At 40.0% G+C, this 15,718-nt stretch overlaps 1 protein-coding gene across 2 annotated transcripts in view; it reads left to right on the forward strand.

The window, feature by feature from the left end:
• The first annotated feature begins 8,743 nt into the window (after positions 1-8,743).
• Positions 8,744-15,718, forward strand: part of CFLAR (CASP8 and FADD like apoptosis regulator) — a 58,400-nt gene continuing 51,425 nt past the window's right edge. Inside the window, exons 1-2 of one of the 2 annotated variants that reach the window (XM_055573091.1) lie at positions 8,744-9,069; positions 9,547-9,637. The gene's annotated coding sequence lies outside the window, so the exon portion shown is untranslated. The remainder of the gene's footprint in view (positions 9,070-9,546; positions 9,638-15,718) is intronic. The other variant, XM_055573090.1, reaches the window with a different exon arrangement.

Raw genomic sequence — 15,718 nt, forward strand, 5'->3', positions numbered from 1 at the left:
ACTGCTGACTACTGTTCCATTTTATAGATATACTCACATGGTTTATCCATTTGCCTTTAGGCGAGTATTTAAGTTATTCCTAGTTTTGGATTATTATTAGAGGAGCTGCTATAAAAATTAATATGCAAGTCTTTGTATATATATTACATATTATTTCTCTTGAGTAGTGCTTAGGAGGGCTTTTGTTTTAGTATATGCTAAGTGCAGCCATGAAATTAAAAGACGCTTACTCCTTGGAAGGAATGTTATGACCAACCTAGATAGCATATTCAAAAGCAGAGACATTACTTTGCCAACAAAGGTCCATCTAGTCAAGGCTATGGTTTTTCCAGTGGTCATGTATGGATGTGAGAGTTGGACTGTGAGGAAAGCTGAGCGCCGAAGAATCGATGCTTTTGAACTGTGGTGTTGGAGAAGACTCTTGAGAGTCCCTTGGACTGCAAGGAGATCCAACCAGTCCATTCTAAAGGATATCAGTCCTGGGTGTTCTTTGGAAGGACTGATGCTAAAGCTGAAACTCCAATACTTTGGCCACCTCATGCGAAGAGTTGACTCATTGGAAAAGACTCTGATGCTGGGAGGGACTGGGGGCAGGAGGAGAAGGGGACGACAAAGGATGAGATGGCTGGATGGCATCACCAACTCGATGGACGTGAGTTTGAGTGAACTCCGGGAGATGGTGATGGACAGGGAGGCCTGGCATGCTGTGGTTCATGGGGTCGCAAAGAGTTGGACACGACTGAGCGACTGAACTGAACTGAACTGAACTGAAGTGTAACAAATAGCTAAACTGTTTCCCAAGTTTTATTATGTTACATTTCTTCCAGTAATGTATGTTGTATTTATTTCACATTCTCACTGATTCTTCATATTGTCAACTGTTTGGATTTTAGCCATTCCTGTAGGCTTTTAATTTTCATTTCTCTGATAACTAATGATATTGAATAGTTTCTCATACACTTATTGGCCATTGTGTATCCTATTTTGTGAGGTGTCTGGGCAAAGTTTTTGCCCATTTAAAAAATGAGTCATTTGTTTTATTATTCAGAGTAAGAATTCTTCATATATTCAGGCTTTATGTCATTTGAAGATATGTATTGAAGCCCTAATCTATGGTTTGCCTTTTCATTCCTCTAAATAAAACAAAACAAAACATTTATTTATTTATTTGGCTGTTGCAGGCCTTAGTTGTGGCACCCAGGATTTTTAGTTGTAGCATGCAAACTTTTAGTTTTGGTGTTTGAGATCTAGTTCCCCGATCAGGGATCCAAATCCACGCTCCTCAGTGGAAGTGCAGAGTCTTAACCACTGGGCTGCCAGGGAAGTCCTATTTTTATTTATTTTCAATGAGGATATTTTCAAGGAAAGATTTAAAATTTTTGATTTGTAAATGTTTTCTGCTATGAGTTGTGCTTGTTTGTGCTCTAAGAAATCTCTGCCTACCCCAAAGTTTCAAAGATTTTTCTACTCTGTTTTCTTCTAAGAATTTTATAGTATACAGCAATGAAAATCAATTAACTGTACTGACATACAACACAATAAATCTCAATGAACATAATATTGAGCATAAAAAGAAAGGCACAAATGAATATGGTTTGTTTTCATCCGTATAGAGCGCAAAAATAGTAAAAACTAAGCTATATTGTTTAGAGATGCATATGTAAATGGTAAAACTTATAAAGTCAAGAAAATTCTTATCTCCAAATTTGAGATAGTGGTTGCCTCTTAGGGGAGAATGTGGGTTATGATAAAGGATGGGCACACAGGGGGCTCTGAAATGATCCTGTTTTGTGCCTTTGGGTGGCAGTTACATGGATGTTTGATTTACCATTCTTTATTAATGTATGTATTTATGTTTAGTGCACATTTCTGAGTTCTTTTGCATTTCACAATCTTCAAACATTCAAGGAGCCTTAACTACATTATTATTCTTAACTCTGGGATTAAAAAAAAGAAAACCTTAATAGAAGGGTTGGAAAATAGAAAAACAGAAAAATAGAGATGAAAGACAAAGAAAAAATAGGACAAAAAGTACAGAGCAAGTTCAGGAGGGGCAATGTAAAAAAGAAGGAAAAAATGAAAGGAAGGAAGGAAAATAAAAGAAACAGAGAAAAATGGATAGGACAGATCACCAGCTAAATATTTAAAGTCTCCTAGAACTTAAGGATGTATTTCCAGATTGAAGACTCTGAGTGTGAAGCACAGTGAAGTCAAATAGTGGATGTACAGCATGTACTGTGAAATTTCAGAATACCTAAGAATAATGAAAAGATGCTACATACTTCTTATACTAGTCATAGTCCTCCAGAAAAATAGGACCAATGGTGTATAAAGAGATTTAAAGTGATTTATTTTGAGGGATCACCTCATTGGTTATGGAAACTACATCCTATGATTTGCAAGCTAAAAACCCGGGAAAGCCGGTGGTATAAGTCCCAGTCCAAGTCTGAAGGCCCAAGAATTGGGAACACTAACATTCGAAGGCAGTAGAGGATGGGAGAAAATAGTTGCAAGTGAAAGTGAAAGTGACAGTGTTAGTCATTCAGTCACTCCGGCTTTTTTCGACCCCATGGACTAGCCCACCAGGCTCCTCTGTCCATGGAATTTTCCAGGCAAGAATACTGGAGTGGGTTGCCATTCCCTTCTCCAGGGAATCTTCCTGACTCAGGGATCAAGCCAGGGTCTCCCACATTGCAGGCAAATTCTTTACCATTTTTCAATAAGGGACTTGTATCCAGAAAATATAAAAAATTCTGACAACTCAATAATAAAGAGACAAATAATTTTTAAATGGGTAAAGGATCTGAATAGACGTTCCTCCAAGAAAAATATACAACTGACCAATAAGTTCATGAAAAAATGTTCAACATCATTAGTCATCAAGGAAATGCAAACTAAAACCACAATGAGATACCATTTAATATTCACTAGGTTGGCTAGAATCAGAAAGTCAGATAATAACAAGTGTTGGTATGGATGTGGAGAAATTGGAAACTTCATATACTGTTAGTGGGGATGAGAAATGGAGTGGTCACTTTAGAAAACAGCCTGGAACTTCCACAAATGATTAAATTAGAGTTACTGTATAAACCAGCAATTCTACTCCTAGGTATAAACTCAAAAGAAATGAACGTATGTCCATGAAAATACTTATACACAAATGTTTATAGCAGTATTCTAGCCAAAAACAACCCAAATTCCATCTACTAATGAATGTCTAAACAAAATGTGTTATTTTCATACAAAGAAATATTACCCAGACATAAAAAAGAACAGAGTTACTGATACATGACATAATATGGATGAACCTTGAAAAATCCTGCTAATTTTATGGGTGTGTTAAACCTACCTTGCACTCCTGGGATAAATCCCACTTGGTTGTGGTGGAAACCACACTTAGTTTTAAATGTTACTGTATTCAGTTTGCTAGTATTTTGTTGAGGACTTTTGCATCCATATACATAAGATATTGCCTGCAGTTTCCTTTGCCGTGATGTCTTTGTCTGGTTTGGGTATTGTAGTGATAATGGTCTCATAAACTGAGTTGGAGAGTATTCCTTTCTTTTTATTGGTTAAATTGTGTCCTACACCCTTGTCCCTACCCCAGTACATACGTTAAAGCCCTACATTCTGTAGGTTGTCTTTTCATTTTCCTGATTGTATCATTTGAAGCATGAAAGGTTTTAATTTTGAGGAAATCACATTTATCTGTATTTTCCTTTGTTGCTAAGTCTTTGGGGTCATATCTAAGAATCCTTTGCCAAATCTAAGATCATTAAGTTTTACCCCTATGTTTTTCCTAAAAATGTATAGTTTTAACTCTAATGCTTAAGTCTTTGATTAATTTCACATTGATTTTTATATATGGTGTGAAATAGTGGTCCAACTTTATTCTTTGGCCCATAGCAATATATTTGTCCCAGCACTATTTGTGGAAAAGACTGTTTCTCCCATTGGATAATCTCAGCACTCTTGTCTAAAATCAGTTGACCATACATATATGGGTTTATTTCTGGGCTCTTAATTTTGTTTCATTGATCTATATATCTATCCTTCTGCCAGTACCACACTATTTTATAATTCTTTTTTTTTAAACTTATTCCTAAATTTAGATGCCCTTTATAAAGTTGTGGATTTCCTGGTATCCATAGCCCTAAATCCTAGGACCTCACAATGTTACTGTAGTCACAGATAAGGTCTTTAAAGAGGTAAAGTTAAAATGAGGCTTTTAGGATGGCCTTAATCCCGTATGACTGGTGTCCTTATAAGAAAACATGCAGAAAGACACCGGCATACAGAGGAAACAGCTTGTTGGGACACAGCGAGAAGACTGCTATCTAAAGTCCAGGACAGAGGCCTCAGAAGTAATCAACCTTACTGATGTCTTGGCTTCAAATTTCTAACCTCTACAACAGTGAGAAATAATTTTCTGTTGTTTAAGTTTCCTAGTCTGTGGTGTTTTTGTTATGGCAACTTGTTTTGCAGTGCATCCACTTCATGTGTGAGACTTCAAATTGTGGGGGCCTCCCACGTATAATCCCAAGCTGCAAATTGATATCATAGTCAGTTTGCATGAAAAAACGCAGTTCTGGCTTTTCTGTAACTTTTACAATGCTGTTTGTTTCACCTTGTGAGCCACAAGATTTTCCAGACCCCAGAGGCTAGACAGGTCCACAGGGCTCAAGAAATCCAGAACCCACTCCTTTTCTTATCTAAAGTGCCACTTGATTTGGTGGTAACAGTTGGTATGCTTGCAGGCAGGTATGTAGTCCAGGAAGGGTCAGAAGTCGGTCAGAGGCCTGCTCTCCTATTTCTGAAGCCTGATCAAGACTGTTTCCATTTTAATTTGTCTAACACAACCCCAGCAAACTAATACACTCCTCTTCTGTTTTTTGGAAGAGTTTGTAAAGATTATTCTTCCTTAAGAGTTTGGTAGAATTTACAAATGAAACTGAGTCTGAGCTTTTCTTTGTGGGTAGATTTTTAAATTTCTTCACCTTTTAAAAATTAATTAATTATTTTTTATTTTTGGCAGTACTGAGTCTTCATTGCAGCACAAGGGCTTTCTCTACCTGTGGAGAATGAGGGCTAATCTCTAGTTGTATAGATCTACAAAGTGACAATCTGAGTGATTGTCTATTTCTTCTTGAGTCAGTTTTGATAATTTGTGTCTTTCTAGGAATTTGTCCATCTAGGTTATCTAATTTGTTGTAGTACAATTATTCATAGTGTTCCTTTATAATCCTTTTGATTTCTGTTGGATCAGTAGTAATGTACCCTATTTCATTTCTGAGTAATTTGAAATTTCTTTTCCTCTTGGTCAATGTAGCCAAAGATTTGCAATTTTTTTCACCTTTTCAAAAAATTATTTTTGGGGACTTCCTTGGTGGTCCACTGGTTAAGAATCCACCTGCCAATGCAGTGGACATGGGTTTGAGCCCTGGTCTGGGCTCCACGTGCTTCAGGGCAACTAATCCCAAGAGCAGCAACTACCGAAGCCCAGGCTCTAGAGCGCGTGCTCGGCAACAAGAGAAACCACTTCAGTGAGAAGTCCACACAACACAGCTAGAGAGTAGCCCCCACTCGCTGCAACTAGAGAAAGCCTGAGCACAGCAATGAAGACCCAGCACAGTTAAAAAATAAATTATTAAATTATTAAAAATCAGCCTTTTGCTCGTTTAATTGATTTTCTCTATTGTTTTTCTATTCCACTTTAATCTGTATTATTTTCTTGCTTCTGGCTGCTTTAGGTTTTGTTTGCTCTTCTTTTACCCATATCTTAAAGTCGAAGTTTAGGTTATTGATTTGAGATCTTTCTTTTTGCTTAATATGGACATTTAAAGTTATAGATATCTCTCTAAGCACTGCTTTAGCTCTACTTCACAAGTTTTGAAATGTTGTGCTTGATTTTCATTCACCTCAAAGTATTTTCAGATTTTCCTTTTGATTTCCTTTTTGACCCACTGGTTACTTAGGAGTGTGTTATTTATTTTCCACAGATTTGTTATTTATTTTCCACAGACTTGTAAGTTTTACCCATTTTCCCTGTTATTGGCTTCTAATTTCATTTCACTGTGGCCAGAAAACATACTTTATATTATTTCTGTTCCTTTAAATTTATTGAGGTGTGTTTTAGAGCCTGGTAGATGGTATAGCCTGGATAATATTCCATGTACACTTGAATGTATATTCCTATATGGTGATAATATACATTCTGTTGCTGGGTGGAGTGTTCTATGGCTGTCAGTTAGGTCTAGCAGGTTTATGGCATTGCTCAAGCCTTCTATTTTTCTTTTTGACTATCTGTCTCATTGTTCTGTCCATTATTGAAAGTAGAATGTCAAAGTTTTCAACTGTCATTGTTGATTCTTCTATGTCTTATTTATTGTTGTAAGAACCGTTGGACCTATGGAAGTCTCCATAGATTTTTAATTTTTTTAAATCCAGCCTAGCAAACTTTCCTTTTGATTGGATCATTTAATCTATTTAAATTTAATGTTATTATTGTTACAGCTGGATTTGCATGGCTCATTTTTCTTTTGGTTTTCTATTTGTCATATGTCTTTCTTGTCCCTCTGTTCCTCTTTTGTTGCTTTCTTTTACATTAAGGAAATATATTCTAATAAAGCATCTTAATTTCTTTAATGATTTTTCACTATATATTTTTCGAATTGTTTCAGAGGTTGCTTTGAGGTTTAACATATATAGCTTAATTTATCAGAAGCAGCTTTGGATTTACACCAGTTAATTCCAGTTTTATATAGAAACATTACTCGTATATAGCTGTACTCCCTTCTTCCTGCACGACCACCACTTTGTGGTATTTTATTATATATATATATATATATATATAGCATCAATTAATGTTATACAACCAACAATACATTGTTATTATACTACTTTACAGTCTGTAATCATTTCTTTATCCCATTGTAGCTTTTTTCCCACCCACCTCTTTTGTGCTGTTATTAGCAAATACATTACACGTATTAATTTTATGTTACAGGCACAATCATTCACTATTTTTTTTAAATAAAAATTCATTTATACTGTCTCTTCTAATTATACAATTGCCTTTTCTGATGTTTTGTTTTTCTTTTGGTATAAATTTGAATTACTGTCTGGGATTATTGCTTTCAACCTGTTATTTGCTTTTGTCCTTTAATATTCTTGTAAGACACATCTGCTAGCAAAAATTCTCTCAGTTTTTATTTGTATGGGAAACCATTTCACCTTATTTCACCAACTTATTTTCATAAGATTGTTTCTTGGAGCACTTTGAGTATGTTATGATATTGCCTTCTGGTTTCTCTTGTTTTTCCTTAAAAGTCAGTTATTAATCTTACTGGCATTAACTTGTAGGTCATGAGTCATTTTTCTCTTGCTGAGTTCAAGATTTCTTCCTTTGACTTTCAGCATTTTTGCTATGTTGTGTTTGTAGATCTCTTGCATTCATCCCATTTGGAATTTGTTGAGTTTCCTAGATATGTGAGATAGTTTTTCAATAAATTTAGAAAGTTTTTAGCCATTAACTTTTGAATATTTTTTCTGTTCCTTCTTCACTCCCCTGTCCTTCTGGTACTCCTACTATGCACATGCTGGTGTGCTTAATGATGTCCACGTTTCTCTGAGGCTCTTTTTATTTTTCTCTGTTCTTGGGAACATAATGTCTATCTATCTATCTTCAAGATAGCTTATTCTTTCTTCTGCCAGTTTGAGTTTTCTGTTAAGCCTCTAATAAAGTTATTTTAGTTATTGTACTTTTCAAATTCAGAAATTTGTTTGCTTCATTTCTGTAATTACAGAGTCACATCCCTGCTCTAGGGGCTGAATATATCTCTATTGATATTTATATTTGGTATGACATTATTGCCATACTTTAATCATGCTTTTCTTTAGTTTTGTGAACATGCTTATAATAGCTACTTTGAATTATTTTTCTGATAAATCCAATATCCTGTTGCTCTTAAAGGCAGTTCCTGTTGCCTATTTTCCCGATGTTTGGGTCATACTTTCCTGGTTCCTTGCATGCCTCATAATTTTTGTTAGAAACTGGACATTTTATTTTATATTTAAAAAATTTAAAGTTTATTTTCTATTGGGATATAGCCAATTAACAGTTTTGTGATAGTTTCAGTTGAACAGCAAAGGGACACAGGCATACATATACATGTATCCATTCTCCCCCAAAATCCCCTCACATCCAGACTGCCACATAACTTTGATCCACATGCTATACAATAAGTCCTTGCTGGTTATACGTTTTAGATACAGAAAGGTATACAGAAAACTGGACATTTTAGATAATATAGCAACTCTGGGTACTTGTTTCCTCCTCATTCACCAGCCTCAGCAACCTCTTTTATTTATTATAAGCGTGCATGCTGATTTATTTAGTGGCTGACTGGATTACTTTAGTGAAGTTTATCCCCTCCCACCTCGAACCCCCACCCCTTAAATTTTGCTAAACCTCTTCTGATGTTGTTATCTGGTATTATAGAAATCCAAGTAGGGCTCTGGGAAATGGAATATTTTCATTTGCAGTTCTTTTTGCAACTTTCCTGTAAGTTTAAATATTTTTCAAGAAAAGTTCAGAAACTTAAAAATCAGAAGAAAGTAGTTGTGAGCAATAAAGCATTAGCGCTTTTACATTTGCTATTTATTATTTTACAGTACATCAGCAACAAAACTGCTAGTGCTTGTTGCTAGAGACAACTAGAACTGCTTGGTAAGCAACCGCCCAGAGTTCACAGCAAACACGTAGAGAAGTAAAAACAGGAAATAGACGACAAGGGGGCTGTGGCCTGGCACCGGTTCTACTGGAAGGGCGGGTGAGTGGGGTCTAACACAGTGAATGTCGGACCATCAGACTTTTATAAAGTGAAAAGTTTTTATAGGATCAGAGACAAGTCCAGGGAGAGGAAGGCCAGAGCGCTTGCGGACTGGACCGGAAAGCCACGTCTGCTTTCAGACTTTCGGTTTCTTTTTCTCCATCTTGCCTGCGGATTTTCAGGCGTCGGAGTGAAGTCTGGGCTGCAGCCAGAGGAGAGCCTCACCGCAGGCTGGACGGTAGGTGCACCCCCGCCACCCCCACCCCCACCCCCGACCCTCCCACGTTGCCTCTCGAGTTCACCCGGACTGGCGCTTCCTGGCACTGCGCCTGGGCGGGGGTGTGGGGCAGGGGGCAGGGGAGGGGTGGGACTTCTAGCAGGTGACTCAGTCCTGTAGAGAGAGAGAGAGATATATATATATATATTATGTTCATGAATTTTTAAGTTTTTAGTTGGAGGACAGTTGCTTTACAGCGTTGTGTTGGTTTCTGCGGAACAACAACCAAGAATCAGCCATAAGTATAGTACATCCGCTCCCTCTTGAGCCTCCCTCCCACCCTCCAGGCCCCCATCCCACCCCTCTAGGTCCTCACGGAGCGTGGGGCTGAGCTCCCTGTGCTATACAGCAGCTTCCCACTAGCTGTTTTACACATCGTAGGGTATAAATGGCAATGCTACTCTCTCAGTTCCTCCCACCCTCTCCTTCCCCTCATAGATCTGTTATCTTCGGTTTGCCCCCTGGGCCCTAGACCAGCTGGAGCTGCCCCAATTCTCTGGAGGGCCGCCTGAGTCTCCCAGGATCCCAGGTACTCGTTTGGGCGCGGGATCGCCCAGACCCAGAGACTCGCCCAAGAATGAAGCCCCAGGACCGCAACTTTGGTGGCAGATCCCCAGTGTTTTGTAAACTTTGCTTAGAGACATCCCGAGGGTTGCTCCCTTCGGGCGTGACCTGATGAAAAGTCTGGCAGCCTTCCTTTGGCAAAGTTGATGAGAACTGGGACTTTCTGTGCTGTAGTGTGTCTCCGCGGAAGCGTCTGGTAGGACGGGAATTTTTACTCTTTTGCAATAGCCTGGTGAAGTAGGTTAGGGCTGCTCTTTCCTAAAGCAGTGTGGATGTGTGTTTTTGCAAACTGGAAGAACAACTTCCCTTAGGAAAGTTCGCAATGACTGATTGATAAGACTTTTTGTAGAGCCTTGAAATAAACTTGTTCCTTCCTCCCCCCGCTTTTTCCCTTAAAAGGACCTGGGGAATGTCTGGTCAGGGCATATTTTTTAAAAATATTAACAGTGGAAGGCAACAGAACAAAGGCCACTGAAATTCAGAACAAGTTTTTAGTTGAAGGTTACAGGAAGTAAGTTCAAGGACGCCCAGGTTCTCCAATAGTTTCATTTGTTGACATTTGAAATTTGTTTACACATTGAGAGGAAGAGCCAAGAGGGAGCTTGTTGGACACCGACAAAATATGATGATTTAAAACTAAGACAGGGCTCTGAGGGTTGACCTGCTTCAGGTAAGAGATTTCAGATAAGATAAACGGAGTTCTGGATAATTTCCCTTCAGTGATTCCCCTGAATAATCTTTAAAAAGTTTCTTTGGGAGAGCCAAAAAAAAAAAAAAGGAACTTGGCTTAACTCCAACACTTAGAAAAAAGACTAGGGTTGTAAGGGTATTTTGAATGTGTTTGCCCTACAGAAGTTGCATTTTTAGTGTTAACACTTGTTCTACTTATAGCTTCTGGGTTGGACATCCTGATTAAAATGGTTTTTCCTAAGGACTTCATGTTTTATATTTGAAAGTGACATTTGCACTTGATTTAACACTGTTATTTATCATCTGGCACCCGTTCTCCAAGGTGAATCCACCTGCAGGCCCACAGGGGCCCCTTGCCCCTGCCCCCTGGGAATCTTACACCACTGGGGAGTTGTGAGGGGATAGTCGTGGGTAGTTTTTCTGAGTGGTGGCAGTGGACTTGTTCATAACTGAAAAGGAAGTATAGGTTTGGTCCCTGGGGTGACCTCAAGTCCCATTACCAGCAATGGCCATGCCTGTCTTGGCTTGAGACAAGTAATCCCCCCACTCCCTGCCCAATGCCAGGTGGGTTCTTTCCCCACACAAGGGAGAGTCTACTGATTGGAGAGACAGCATGTGATGTGTACCTGTAGAGTTTTTAAGGTGTGGGGGCAAAGAGCTCTGGAGCAGGAAGTTTGTTTTGGGCTGTGGTTTCTGGCAGGCTGCCAGGCAGAAAGCCCACAGGAGCTTAATGCTTGCCTTGGAAGCCACCGCTTGGTCTGTCAGATGCTGTCCTCCAGTTTCTCTTCTGTCCCAAGTATAGTAAATCCTCAAAGTTCCATTCAGAGAGAATGTTGGTAAGTCCAGTTTGTTCCTAAGTCCAATAAATTTAGCCTAGGTACCCAACTAACACAATTGGCTATACGGTGGTGGTGGTGGTTTAGTCGCTAAGTCGTGTCTGACTCTTGCGAACCCATGGACTGTAGCCTGCCAGGCTCCTCTGTCCATGGGAATTCTCCAGGCAAGAAGACTGGAGTGGATTGCCATTTCCTTCTCCATGGCTATACAGTACTGTACTGTAATAGGTGTATAATACTTTTCAAACAAATAATACATAACAAACAGAAAACCAAAGCTTTCTGTTTTGTTGTTGCTCTGGGGTAAATGATATAGTCATTAATCTTTTTTCTTCTTTTTTTTATTTAAATCATCCATTCTTCAGTTTCTTTTTTTAAATTTTAATTTGTATTTTTTATGACAGGTCAAGAATTCTCTTACTTTCTTTTCAATTTTGACTGCACCGAATGGCATGTGGGATCTTGTTCCTCAACCAGGGTTGGTATGATCTCAGGTGGCCTCAGCCTGCAGTGACTTGTAGGGGGGCTTCTGTTCTCCAGCCAGAGACTGAGGCTGGGTCACAGCAATGAGAGCACCAAATCCTAGCCACCTGACCAGCGGTCAGTGACAAGGCCCTGGTCCTTTGGTTTTGAGGAAAAGAATTCCCACAAAGACAGAAAGTAATGAAACAAGTTAAATATTTATTAGGAGGAAAAAGAGTACCATATGTGTGAATAGACACACGGGCAGACTCAGAGTGAGAGTCCCTGAATCTTGCCCTTGTGGCAGTTTTAATCACTTTTATGAGGCATTTCTTCTGGGTTTCCTTTGGCCAATTATTTTGACTTGCCTGGTTCAGAGTCTGTATTTGGTATATCTCAAGATCCTCCTCCCATGTGTGTGTATGCATTCTTAGGTAAAATAGATTCTACCACAGAGGTGTTTGGGTAGACTATCTCTTGGCCTTCTTCTCTTTCGACCTCTAAGTAGCCTTTCTGTGCATGTATAGTCTAAGAGGTCTCCTGACTTTGAGAATGAGAAATGTGTGGCCTGCACAGGGCCCAGCTTCCTTGCTGTCTCTTTTTTTAAGGACTAAGTGATATCATTTATATAGTAAAGATTATACTAGTCTATTCAGGAGATTTATGTGGGCTGGAATCATTCAGGGAGCCTCAAGGAGTAGAGAAACCTGAATTAGAAACCTGAATTAGGCTTTGAGAAAAGTTTGCCTGTGTGCTCAGTCGTGTCCAGCTCTTTGCGACCCTTTGGACTGTAGCCTGCCAGGCTACTCTGCCAATGGAATTTTCCAAGCAGTAATTCCGGCGTGGGTTGCCATTTCCTTCTCCAGGGGATATTCCTGACCCAGGGATGGAACCCACGTCTCTTGAGTCTCCTGCATTGGCAGGTGGATTCTTTACCACTATGCCACCTGGGAAGCTGGAGAAAGGTTTAGATATTAATTTGTAGAGGTGGAGAGTAAAGAAGACATTCCAGATGGAGGCAAATATTCTTGCAAAGTTACAGAGTTAGGACAGAGATTAAAGTATTAGGGAAGGAGTGGGGGACAGTCCAGCTAAATTTAGGGGTTTACCTGCTATGTAAATTTTCTGTGGCTGCCCTCAGTCTTCCTTTCTTAATTGTCCTGCTATTCTTGTCTTAGAGTTTCTGTTCACAGGGAATGACTCGCCTATCACTTTACCCATCTTCCTCCTGCTTCAGAACCCAAGCCTCTTGCACTGAAAGCAGAGAGTCGTAAACAGTGGACCTTCAGTGATGTTCCAAGAAAACATTTTAAAGCTTACAGTACGGTACTTTGAAAGTACAGTAGTACAGTAAATAGCTGGCCTACGGGGGCTGCCATCAAGTGAACGTCCTGGGCTTGTAATACTGCACTACCGTATTCGATATAGTGTGTGCCCTCAGCCACTCAGTCATGTCCGACTCTTTGTGACACCATCGGCTGTAGCCACCAGGCTCCACTATCCATGGACTTTTCCAGGCAAGGATACTGGAGCAGGTTGCCATTTCCTACTCCAGGGAAGCTTCTTAAACCAAGGAATTGAACTTGCATCTCCTGCATTGGTTGGCAGATTCTTTACCACTGAGCCAACAGTGAAGCCCCCATTGAGCCTCTCCCAGTTCTTAAACAACAACATTGTTACCCCATAGAATTGCAAAATCTTCCTTTCACAAGCTCTGTCTCCTGGATCTGACAACCAGGTTCTAAGCTTGTTTCTCATTCTACCACCGTCTCCATCTTGCTTCCTTGTAGATGATGTAAGGATGAGTAGGCATGACCCAAGTGCCCGCCTGCTGGGGCCCTGTGATGATGACCAGTCTGTTCAAGGGCTAAGAGGGTGAACTTGGCAGTCCTGGCCAGGACTCCTCTACAACTTAATGTAGATGAGTGGGAGCTTACCGCATATGACAGTTCTCAAGAAGAAAGTAGGTAAGGGAGGGGAGATAATTTTGGGTGCTTGCGCTCTCTAGGGGAAGTTTGCCCTAGTGAAAATTTGCTTTGATTCAGGAGGAGTGGGCCACTGCATTAAGTAGTTTTCCCTAGTGACTCTGCTCATGTTTCAGTACAGTTAGATGACTCACCATCTCCTTTTGGTCTAGATTCTTTCTCCTTCTGGGATTCTTTCATTCCCGCATTTTCTGCAGCCCGTATCCAGCTATTGTGAATCAGAAAAGTGATGTGAGGTAATGTTATGTTGAAATTTGTAGGAGTTTCCATGAGAGTCATGGGGCTGAGCTTCATCAAAGAACTTTATAAGATATACCTTCTAATTTTATGTCATTTTATAATTGAGATCAACTATAATTTCTGGGCAATTTGCTATAATTAAAATGTATGATTGGGAAGCCAAATATAATAATTTTTTAATGCATCCTCTTAGTCACTGATGGGCTTCCCTGGTGACTCAGTTGGTAAAGAACCTGCCTTCAATGTGGGAGACCCGGGTTCAATCCCTGGGTTGGTAAGATTCCCTGGAGAAGGGCATGGCAACCCACTCCAGTATTCTTGCCTGAAGAATCCCCTTGGACAGAGGGGCCTGGCGGGCTACAGTCTGCAGGGGTTGCAAAGAGTCGACACAACTGAGCGACTAAGCACAGCACAGCCACTGATACATTATGTATTTTCATATACATAATGTATCAGTGGGTAAAAGTATGCATTAAATATTAAATTTAAAAAATGAAACATGAAAAATTAAAAATGCGCAATAAATAATTCCAAATTTGAATGCATTTATGCTTCAGCTTTAATACATGGTCTTCTAGACCGTTTCTGCAGCATTCCAGAAATCAGGACCCACGTGATGATCTGTTACTAAGCATGTTATTTTAAATAGTGGGCACAAAATGCCATCTTGTGTACTATCTTAGGGTTAAAATGCCTATGGATGGAGAAAAGCTGCTTTTGTTATATTGGCTGCTCAAATTGCCACACACAGAGCCCACATCCACAGGTTCTATACACAAATGGAAGAGGAGGAGCGTGGGTCCTGTGATGTTCAGCGTGGATGCACTGAACTCCCATAACGTGGTCAGGATCATGTAACCCTTTCTTCGTTTATCTCTTTAGAAGCTTCTGGATGACTCTCTCAGGCACTTCATCTTCATATCTCAGTGGGGATTCCCAGACACCTGAAAGTTCCAGGTTTACATGCTGCTTTCTGCAGCTGGAAAGGCAGGCTTCTCCACATTGCTACTCAGTTGTTTTGTATTGCTGGGAAATTACATCTGCTTGCATGCTGTGGGTCAGTGAACATGATCTTGCTTTCCTGCCTCTGAACATGACCTGCCATGCCATGAGCAAAGCTGTACAAAGAAGGGAATATTAAGTGTATCTGTCCTGGAATAGGTTTAATTATGCCGGGAACCAGTCATACTGGCAGTTATGCTACTGGGAACGTTACGTGCTTTTGATACCAGATGGTTTGCGGGCAAAGCTGGCATTCTGTGAGAAACATTGAAAAGCCTGATAAAGTGACATTTTACTGTCACCTACTGGGGCTATGCTGGGTGCCACAAAGCTTTATATACATAATATGGTGATGGAACAAAGGAGCTACTGACCAAGTCTGGGTGAGTTCTTCCCAGAAAAGCTTTACATGTAGGAGACACTTCAGCTGGCCCTGCAAGCTGAGCATGGTTTTGCCAGGTAATCCAGGCAAAGGTGCAAAGATGTGGGTAAAAACTCCTTGTTGAGGTTGGTTTGAAGCCAAATGTGCGAGGTGTGTGTTAATGAGAGGTAAAGGCAGGTGCCAGACCTGGAAGAGTCTTGAATGCAAAGGAAATTGGAACCTGCGATGGGAGATAGGAGTCATTGAAAGGTCTGAATTTAGGACAGTGCTTTGGTCCAAGCATGAACTTCAGAAAGTTCATTCTGATAGATCTCTTTGGAGATGGGGAGGTCACAGGCAGGAGAAACAGACAGGCCAGCGAGAAAGATGGATGCTAGGGCACCCCCTCATTTAAGAAGCAGGTACAGAAAGAGTGCTGAGGGGTTGGAGAAGGTTAGAGGGAAACAGTG

The sequence above is a fragment of the Bubalus kerabau genome, chromosome 3 (genome assembly GCF_029407905.1).
Source record: "Bubalus kerabau isolate K-KA32 ecotype Philippines breed swamp buffalo chromosome 3, PCC_UOA_SB_1v2, whole genome shotgun sequence".
Classification (NCBI taxonomy): domain Eukaryota; kingdom Metazoa; phylum Chordata; class Mammalia; order Artiodactyla; family Bovidae; genus Bubalus; species Bubalus kerabau.